The sequence below is a fragment of the Schistocerca cancellata genome, chromosome 3 (assembly GCF_023864275.1).
Source record: "Schistocerca cancellata isolate TAMUIC-IGC-003103 chromosome 3, iqSchCanc2.1, whole genome shotgun sequence".
NCBI classification, from domain to species: Eukaryota; Metazoa; Arthropoda; class Insecta; order Orthoptera; family Acrididae; genus Schistocerca; species Schistocerca cancellata.
Genome location: NC_064628.1, coordinates 99,627,548 through 99,638,357, shown reverse-complemented (window position 1 = coordinate 99,638,357; position 10,810 = coordinate 99,627,548). Strand labels below are relative to the sequence as shown.

The window sequence follows — 10,810 nt, the reverse complement described above, 5'->3', positions numbered from 1 at the left end:
GAACCACGGCTATCCATTCTTATGACAAAGAACACGCCAAAAGGAATCCGTGTATCACGCCCGGTAGGCCCCGCTTGCTGAGTAATGGCCTCCCGCAACTTTGTGACGTAAACTTCCTCGTGGGTGTCTCACAGTGGGAAAGCCGTACCAAGGACTCGGCGCATCACACTTAACTTTGCCAGCCGGGCTGTGCGCCGCGTTTGATGTCTCAATGCAACATCCCTTTGGCACTCTGTCCTCGGCATTCGAGTGGAGCGGCGCGCTTGCATAACTACTTCGTGCGGGGATTCCGGTAACTTCTTTTATCTGTGGGACGAACTCGGCAAGAGAATATTCAGTAACTATGCGGTCAGTTGGGAATGTCAAGGAAAATGCAGCTACGGGTGGTCAAGAAGGAGCAGCAGAGCACGTCAGCAACAAGCCGCCACCTCATCTCGCCTCCAAAATGGTAAAGTACATAACATCACAGTGTATTCATCCTCACAGCATTCCTGATGTATTCTTCCGTTCTTCAAAAAGTGAGAATATTCGACACGGTAATAACTCGTTATTGCAAGTGAGTAAAATTTTCGTTTTGTACGTATGAGCGTCGATATGGTAACCGATTTTGCTAAACACCTAAACGGCGTAATGTTGAGGACCTCGTTAATTCGATCAATTGGTTCGTGATAGCAGCAGTGTAATTTTAGAGAGTAATATGTGGAGATTTTCTACAGTGTTAGAAAAAAACAGAATTATAATGTTACACATAGCTGTGTGCAGCAACCGTGAAAATATTTTTTATAGTAAAGACAGCCCACTGGTTGCAGTGGATTTTGTAGTCGAATTGACCATGGTTTCGACTCCTAAGCTAAAGGAGTCTTCAGCAGAATTTATATTACATAGGTAAGAAGTTGAGCATAACAGCTCTCGTCATACAGTTTTAAGGCCACGTCACATAATAAAACATCCTACGTAAAAGCTTTACTGTCATTTCTAGTTAAAAGCTAAAGATGGCCACTAAGGGCTGCTTGTGTATACTGAAACAGGTGCCGCCGTGAGGTCAACCCCTTTTCTGTGACCCGATTATTAACAGTTCTTGTGGCCACTGAAGCACCGGTTGCACGTCGGATCGATGACGAAGATGAATCTGGGGTTCCGAGTGCCTCCCTGACGATTGCTGGGCCCTCTCCTTCTATCGTCTCTCTACGTCTACAGCTTCCCTCTTGACGTTGTGTTCGGCCATGGTTCACCGATTCCTACCGCCATCATCGAATAGTGGCATCGCTCCTGTTCAGATGTCGAGCGACTCGCCGATTAATCCAACCGGCTACTTTAAGCCCAATTACAGGTCCTGTCTCAAATGGTGACATCTGTGTGTATCGGTCACGCGCCTGTCCGTGAGCTGTAGTTACTGTCCAACTGAGTACACGGAATGAAATTCGCAGAGACTTTATGCGCTGGATCGAAATGTCCGGGCCAACGGCCTTGTCGCAGTGGTAACACCGGTTCCCATCAGATCACCGAAGTTAAGCGCTGTCGGGCTGGACTAGCACTTGGATGGGTAACCATCCAGTCTGCCGGGCTCTGTTGGCAAGCGGGATGCACTCAGCCCTTGTGAGGCAAACTGAGGAGCTACTTGACTGAGAAGTAGCGGCTCCGGTCTCGGAAACTGACATACGGCCGGGAGAGCGGTGTGCTGAACACGTGACGCTCCATATCCACATCCAGTGACGCCTGTGGGCTGAGGGTGACACGGTGGCCAGTCGGTACCTCTGGGCCTTCATGGCCTGTGCGGACGGAGTTTTTTTTTTTTATCGAAATGTCCCTTCTTCACTCTCCTTGCTAGCTGCGCGGTGAAACTGCGCTGCAGCTTCACACATTCATCCATTGGACGCAAAAAGTTTACAATTTAGCATCTCCCATCGATACCTGTGTGAACATCAGTTTGTGATCATTTTGCTTAACTCCTTCGTGGTGCGTCGTTTTCCTTTTTTTCTTTTCTTAGAATGTACAACGGTATGTATAAAAGAAAAACGTTTGTTTCGTAAATAAAACCGCCTTTTCCTGCTGCCACTTAATTTATTTTTCCCAGACGCGTTTCACCTTTTCCTTGTTCTAAGGCATCATCAGTGGGATCTATAACTATTCAGTTTTGTTGTTTTGAGATTATCAAATGTTTCACGTCGCGATTTTTAATGTTGAAAAGTAATTACTTACCATTTGCTGTGATCTGCGTTTCCTGTCCTCTGGTCTTGAGGTCGGACTACCACTTTATTATCGACATATAAGCACAATTTTGAGTTACGACCTTTTTCATACTGTTCACCATGTCTCTTCTTCTTTCTTGTGGTGTACTATTGCTCTTTCGCCACTAGATATAACTATTTCTTCGGGCACTCTGCTTTTAACAACGTAAATATTCCTACTTCATTGCGCATTTCCTCCTCTTTGGTGTGTTTACTTACTTGTTGCCAACCTAACGACGTATATGAAGATGGTATCTGTTCTGCCGGACATCTTCATATAGTTGTGCTTTTAACAACGTAAATATTCCAACTTCATTGCGCGTTTCCTCCTCTTTGGTGTGTTTACTTACTTGTTGCCAACCTGACGACGTATATGAAGATGGTATCTGTTCTTCCGGACATCTTCATATAGTTAAGGCTAACCGGCCGTTGACCTACTTCTTCTGTGCGGAAGCACACGCATTGCCCGAACTCTTACGAGACTCGGTAAGATTGTCTGCCGCGAGTAATAAGTGTAATGGCCGGGGGCACTACGAATGTAGTGTGTGGGCATTAAGACGGGAATGTGAGTCTCACGGGGATAAATCCCTGCAGTCGCACTGTCCTCTGTGCCCTCGGTGGCTCACTTGTCAGATGGATAGAGCGTCTGCCATGTAAGCAGGAGATCCCGGGTTCGAGTCCCGGTCGGAGCACACATTTTCAACTGTCCGCCTTGATGTATATCAACGCCTGTCGACAGCTTAAGGTATTGATTTAATTATCATTTCATAACGACGTATATGTTCTAAACCAACTTCTGTTCATGATTTTTATATGGTGTGTGTTTATGAGAGGTAGAGAGTGGGCTGAAGAGTGTGTAATTTTTTTTTGGGTGGTTGGGTGTGGTGGGGAGGAGGGGGGGGGGCGGGGGAGTTAGTGGTTTCAGTTGTAGGGTGTTGAATGTGAATATACTCGCTGTTAAAGAGTGGTTAAAACGTTTGGTGACAGCTGATTTGACTTTTCGTTTCAAAGTCCTGTGGAGGGGTTCATATGTAAAGATGTTGGGTGCTATATTAACCCCCTTTGGGAGCGTTATTCTATTATTTTATCTATTAGCGGAAAAAAAATGAATCGTTTGGCATGTATACTTGATCATTCAACACTTTTTGCCTTTCTGCTTTGGTTTTCTGTATGTGGTAATATTCTTGCAGGATTAGGCGTATTTTTTATTGTTGATTCTAATTATTTACATCTCTTCTCTAGTGGTTGGTGTGTGGTCACGTTGTCCTAGGTGTTCTGGAAATGTGGAGTGGTTTGTCCCATACTTCCAGGCTCTCGTGTGTTCTGTTTTTCTGACATCATCTGCAAATGTGGAGTGGCTTGTCTCATATTTTCAGGCCCCCATGTGTTCTTTGTACCTGACAAGTTTCCGCCGCAACAGAACGCTGCCAGGAAAAATATAATTTCACACGACAGAAGAAAAAGACAAATTCTGCGTTTCTCGGAAGTGCCACTTACTCAAGTCACATGTTTTCGGAAGACCTTACATGTACTCTCCTTTCCTTAACGCCTTTGTTTCTGTAATTCCTAAAATATTCGGATTTTTCTTGCACTACATTTTGTTACTGAGGACGTAATCACGTTACCTGGCGCTTCGATCGGCTTATCGCGAGCTTTTATCGTCATATTTCACGAGGGTGCGCTGAACACTTGACAGTACATGCACAACTGCTCTGAAAACATTCAAAGTGTGATGCGTGTTCTTTAGTCACCACTGTACTTGTTTACATCGCCGCATATTTCCGGTAACGGCTGCGGGAGACTATATGCAATAATTTCATGGTCATGTAGTAGGCATGTGCATGCAAACAAACAAAATATGAAGTATGTACCGTGGTGACTGTTGTGTAAGAGCACACGAGCACCTTAACCCCCTAACTTTAGACACCTTGAGGATTTAAGCGTAATGTAGATACTGTAATCTGAAATACGCGGCCCTAAACCTAATGCGTTATGCTCTACTGCTACTCGGTGAAACTTGGCATCAGGGTCGTGAGCACACATTCGATTGTGCGCGTTTGAAGGAGCCCATGCGCAACTGGCGTGACGTAATTTCCTTAGAGGCCAAATACATATGGATTTGATACACAATGTGCACAGTTCACAGCGTGCACTGCTAGCCCTCACCACACAACTACTAGTTTACGTCAGTGCCACCAAGTAGTAGTACGCTGCAATAGACTTCTATCTCTGATCGCTTGGCAGAAATCCCGCTAGATGGCATCGCTTCCTCAGAAATGGCCAATTCATTCGCTACTACTACTTTAATTTAATCATTCCGCAAACGGCAATTTGTGTTTCGAGTTGGTTGTCTACTGTGCAGGAATCGGCTTTCCTGTGCAGTGTCAACATGAATTCTGGTTGAACCTGCTTTAAAGTGTTAACAGGAAAGAAAATTACAATGGAAAGTTATTCGCAAGGGAACTAGGGCCTCCCAGACCAGTTCCGTTGTCTAAGAAAGTGACGAAATCAAATAAGTGTGACTAGAAGCGAACATGTAGCGAAGAAGTGTATAATTAAATGGTGGCCCTCGACTATGTACCCTCAGACTCAGAGTTGAAATATTAAGTTTTGGCTGGTTTCGCTGTTTAGGGGCTGGAATGCGTAGTTGCCGCATTACAAGCCAAATACTGCTGAGTCTACAGTATACAATATGAATATACACATGAATCGAATGGCCGAAGGTTCCTATCATACGACAATTGCGAATTTTGAATGTAACATAGAAATTTATAAATGAAAGATTCCAATGAAACAAAATCTGCAGATACTATTTTTAACGACTTTAAATGATGAGTACGATAGCAGAGGTAAGTTTAAAAATGCCGTTTATTACTACAAAACACTTATTGGTGTCGATGGTCCAGCAATTAAGTAAAATATGTGTTGAATAACAGGGAAACAATAGATTCTTACTTCACGTAAATAGCGAGATATTCACTTCTGAAAGCAGACTACGTCTTCATTGCAGAAGCCACAGAAACCTCACAAGTCGGCACTACAAAATATTTCCATCTCCCGCGACCACACGCAAACTCTTCAACACTCTCCAAGTATTTCCTGCGACTGTCTGTCGCGCCTTCCCATCTAGCACTCCACCGTGTCCTCTGCCACCCGATGCTTCTCCCCCACTTCCACCCAGTCCCTCCATTGACTTTGGAAGTCGCCTACGGTAGTAACGAGCGCTGTGATTGGCTACCACCATTGACTTTGGAAGTCGCCTACGGTAGTAACGAGCGCTGTGATTGGCTAGAGCGCTCCTGCCATGTCTCCAAGCCAATACACACTCACAAACATATTGAAACACATACGAAATACTGGATTTACATTTAAATAACTTTAAATCAGATAAATACTTCCTACAGCTGGACCATAAACACACTCTAACACACATTATTAAATACTTAAACAAATCAAGTAAACATATATCAAAGAAATAGAAACAAAAGTATGGCAGTGGCCTAATGTCTCTGTGCTTTATAAAACACAGTAAATATTTAACCAATTTCTTGATGAATCGTATATATCGCATATAAACAAAGACATAGACGAATAAATATATATTTATAAGCATGCTGCTACCGGTTTTTCGTGTAACTGTGGAGTACTTATGGCCTGACGCGATCGATAGTAATCGGCCACTTTGACCTCCAGTAACTCATGTACTTTTCACGTTACATGCCTGCAATTCATATCAGTTTAGGTTTACACTAATAGCTTTCTAAAGACATGTCGATCGACTAAATCGGATGAACCGTTTAGATTTTGGAAAATCGTTGCTGGGTGTTACTTGTATAATTTACAGTTAGATACCAAAATCTAAACTAATAAAGATTTTGAAAATCTGATTACACCATCATAATCATCGTGCAAATAATGGTAATGTGTTTCTTTTTAAGGTGTCATGATTCCTCTGGCTATTATTAATTTCTGGATGAACTGTAAAATGTCTGCCAATATAGTTTCACAAAGTCAGCCATCTCTGGCACTCCCGGCATACAAATCTGCTTCATCGACACAAATCCCATTCCTCAACACAGCGTCAACATGGAACTTCCAGCCAAGCAGTCGGCCCGGACCACACGCTCGGGCTACCCCCCCAGCTCCGGCTAATGTTCGCCACCACGTGGCTGCCGACAAGCCCCAGCTTGCGGAGCGGCCGGTGCGGCCACGCAAACTCCGAACGTGGAATATTTTCAGGGCGCCAGAACTCACCTGTTACTTCACAAGAGTAAGTTTTTCTGCGGGTGCGACCTAAGAATGTCTGATGTTCAGCTCGGATGTTAATTCGTTAGCTAATACATGCATTAGGGATGTTCTACATTTGTCCAGAAAAATGAAAAAGCATAAACATTTCCACTTACACAAATATGCGAAACAGAGAACAGTGAAAACTTAAACATTATTTCACTTCTTGCCATAAACTGTACTTAATTACGTACTAAACAACAAAATTCCACAAAAACAATTCTTTCTTTTTTCAGATAAGTTATGCTTATTATTATTGTTATTTCTTTCCTTTCTCAGACGTTATGTCTGGTTAAAAATGGAAAGTGACGCGGTCCTTGATCAAGCGTGACTTCCTTTTAACTGTACGGTATGTGTTACATTGCATTTAGGAACTTTCGGGTAATTGAACATGTATCAATAATTACAGATTTCTGTAGTTGTGTATATACGTTTGGATGTAGCTGTATTGCGTTGATGTACTGGTGGATATTGTGTGGTATGACTCCTGTAGTTGATAGTATAATTGGTATAATGTCAACTTTATCCTGATGCCACATGTCCTTGACTTCCTCAGGCAGTTGGATGTATTTTTCAATTTTTTCTCCTGTTTTCTTCTGTATATTTGTTGTATTGGGTATGGATATTTCGATTAGTTGTGTTAATTTCTTCTTTTTATTGGTGAGTATGATGTCAGGTTTGTTATATTGTGTTGTTTTATCTGTTATAATGGTTCTGTTCCAGTATAATTTGTATTCATCATTCTCCAGTACATTTTGTGGTGCATACTTGTATGTGGGAAAGTGTTGTTTTATTAGTTTATGTTGTATGGCAAGTTGTTGATGTATTAGTTTTGTTACATTGTCATGTCTTCTGGTGTATTCTGTATTTGCTAGTATTGTACATCCGCTTGTGATGTGATCTACTGTTTCTATTTATTGTTTGCAAAGTCGGCATTTATCTGTTGTGGTATTGGGATCTTTAATAATATGCTTGCTGTAATATCTGGTGTTTATTGTTTGATCCTGTATTGCAATCATGAATCCTTCCATCTCACTGTATATATTGCCTTTTCTTAGCCATGTGTCGGATGCGTCCTGATCAATGTGTGGCTGTGTTAGATGATACGGGTGCTTGTCATGTAGTGTTTTCTTTTTCCAATTTACTTTCTTCGTATCTGTTGATGTTATGTGATCTAAAGGGTTGTAGAAGTGGTTATGAAATTGCAGTGGTGTAGCCGATGTATTTATGAGTGATTGCTTTGGGTATTTTGCTAGTTTCTGCTCGTTCTATAAAGAATTTTCTTAAATTGTCTACCTGTCCATAATGTAGGTCTTTTATGTCGATAAATCCCCTTCCTCCTTCCTTTCTGCTTAATGTGAATCATTCTGTTGCTGAATGTATGTGATGTATTCTATACTTGTGGCATTGTGATCGTGTAAGTGTATTGAGTGCTTCTAGGTCTGTGTTATTCCATTTCACTGCTCCAAATGAGTAGGTCAATATTGGTATAGCATAAGTATTTATAGCTTTTGTCTTGTTTCTTGCTGTCTATTCTGTTTTCAGTATTTTTGTTAGTCTTTGTCTATATTTTTCTTTTAGTTCTTCTTTAATATTTGTATTATCTATTCCTATTTTTTGTCTGTATCCTAGATATTTATAGGCATCTGTTTTTTCCATCGCTTCTATGCAGTCGCTGTGGTTATCCAATATGTAATCTTCTTGTTTAGTGTGTTTTCCCTTGACTATGCTATTTTTCTTACATTTGTCTGTTCCACATGCCGTATTTATATCATTGCTGAATACTTCTGTTCTCTTTAGTAATTGGTTGAGTTGTTGATTTGTTGTTGCCAGTAGTTTTAGATCATCCATGTACAGCAAATGTGTTATTTTGAGTGGGTATGTTCCAGTAATATTATATCCATAATTTGTATTATTTAGCATGTTGGATAGTGGGTTCAGAGCAAGGCAGAACCAGAAAGGACTTAATGAGTCTCCTTGGTATATTCCACGCTTAATCTGTATTGGCTGTGATGTGATATTATTTGAATTTCTTTGGATATTAAGTGTGATTTTCCAATTTTTCATTACTATGTTTAGGAACTGTATTAATTTACGATCTACTTTGTAGACTTCCAATATCTGTAGTAACCATGAGTGGGGTACACTATCAAAAGCTTTTTGGTAATCAATGTATGCGTAGTGCAGCGACCTTTGTTTATTTTTCGCTTGATATGTCACCTTTGTATCTATTATCAGTTGCTCTTTACATCCTCGTGCTACCTTGCAGCAGCCATTTTGTTCTTCATTTATAATTTTGTTCTGTGTTGTATGTGCCATTAATTTCTGTGTAATGACTGAAGTTAATATTTTGTATACTGTTGGTAGGCACGTTATGGGGCGATATTTTCCTGGGTTTGCTGTGTCTGCTTGATCTTTAGGTTTCATATAAGTTATTCCTTGTGTAAGTGTATCAGGGACTGTGTATGGATCTGCACTGTAGTTGTTAAATAATTTAGTTAGATGTGAATGTGTCGAGGTGAACTTCTATAGCCAGAAATTTGCTATTTTATTATTTCCAGGGGCTTTCCAATTGTGCATAGAATTAATTGCTCAGGTGACTTCATGTTGCATAATTATCACTTCAGGCATTTGTGGTATCATCTTGTATGAGTCTGTTTCTGCTTGTATCCACCGTGCATGTCTATTATGTTGTACCAGGTTTGACCATATGTTGCTCCAGAAGTGTTCCATGTCTGTTATGTTTAGTGGATTGTCTATTTTAATGTGCGTGTTATCTATTGTCTGGTAAAATTTCTTTTGGTTTGTGTTGAATGTTTGGTTTTGTTTCCTTCTATTTTCATTTTTTCGTATCTTATAAGGCGTTTGGCCAATGCTTGTAATTTCTGCTTCTTTTCATCTAATTTCTCTATCGCTTCTTGTTGTGAGATTTAGCCTAACCTTTTTCGTTTTTTGTCTGATATTTCATTTCTTATAAATTGTGTTAGCTGTCCGATGACTTTTCTTAGTTTTTCTATTCTGATCTGTAGCCTGTGTTGGCATGCTGGTTTTGTGGGTTTCTTCTGTGTATTGGCTGGTTCTGATCTCTGCCTAGTGTGTATATTTAGTGTAGTGAGTGCTCTACATAAACCAGTAGTTGTATCTCTTCTATAGTTGTATTTTCATTTATTTTGTTGTGAATGATTGGGTTGATAGTTGTTATTGTTGTTTCTACTTGTGGGGTATTTGGTGCTCTATGCAAGAATGGTCTAATGTCTGTATTTGTGTCTTTGTATTCTATATGTATCAACTAAAATTTTTCTTCTACACCTAACATTTGTGTCACGTCATGTTCTATTTGAGCTTGTTCTGGTGCCTGTCTTAGGATTTCGTTTTCCTCTGATTGTTTAATTGATGCGTGTTGTTCTTTTTTTGTTTGCTCTGGGATGTTTGAGTCCATTACTGTATTTTCTTCTTCTTCTGATTGCACATTATTTTGTTCCAGTATTTGTTGTACTTGTTGTTTGATGTTTTCTAATTCTGACTGGGGTATCCTGTTATTTTTGATTATTACACGAATCTGATCAGCAAGTCGTTGTTCTGTTAAAAATTTTAATTCTGGGTATCTGGTAATAAATGCTCTGTATGCTTGTGATCTGTATCCAGTTGTGTTGGTTCCTAAGTTTGTTGATGGTAATAACAGAACATGAGGTGTCTGTTAACTTCATCTGACAATCTCATCCTCTGTCTTTGTTTTCCTTCTAGAGTGGTTGCAGGAAGCATGTCCTGCAAAACACCTCTATTTGGATTTAAATCATTTTCCGTGTGGCTAGCAGTATCGTTGCCATTGTGGACGGGCATAGGGTTCAAGCGTCGTCCCCGACCATGAGAGCGCTTGTCCAAGGCTTCAATAGTTCTGTCCCGAACCAAATAATCACACTAAAAGGGGGGTTAGCCCTATGAGTGGTTTGTTCTTTTCGTCCTTTTTTACGACTGGCAGAACATAATGAAGGCCTATTCTTTTCCCGAGCCTCCACGGGCTGTTATTACTACTGTTATTATTATTATTATTATTATTATTATTATTATTATTATTATTGACCAGCTGAAGTTGTATAAATATGTTGATAAGCATAACAGCAGATGCTATTAATTTCACTATCCCATATGTATCTGAATCCAAAAAATTGTGAACACCCAGAATGTACACACACGAGCCACCACTGATGAGTAGCTTTATTTTTTCGGGCTGATAATTAAAAATTTATGACTATCTTTCTTGTTTTGCTTCCACGATATTGAATAACGATAATGAA

General features: G+C 40.4%; 1 pseudogene; it reads left to right on the top strand.

Moving 5' to 3' along the window:
* The first annotated feature begins 1,457 nt into the window (after positions 1-1,457).
* LOC126177881 (5S ribosomal RNA) lies at positions 1,458-1,575 on the top strand (annotated as a pseudogene).
* The last annotated feature ends 9,235 nt before the right edge of the window (positions 1,576-10,810 follow it).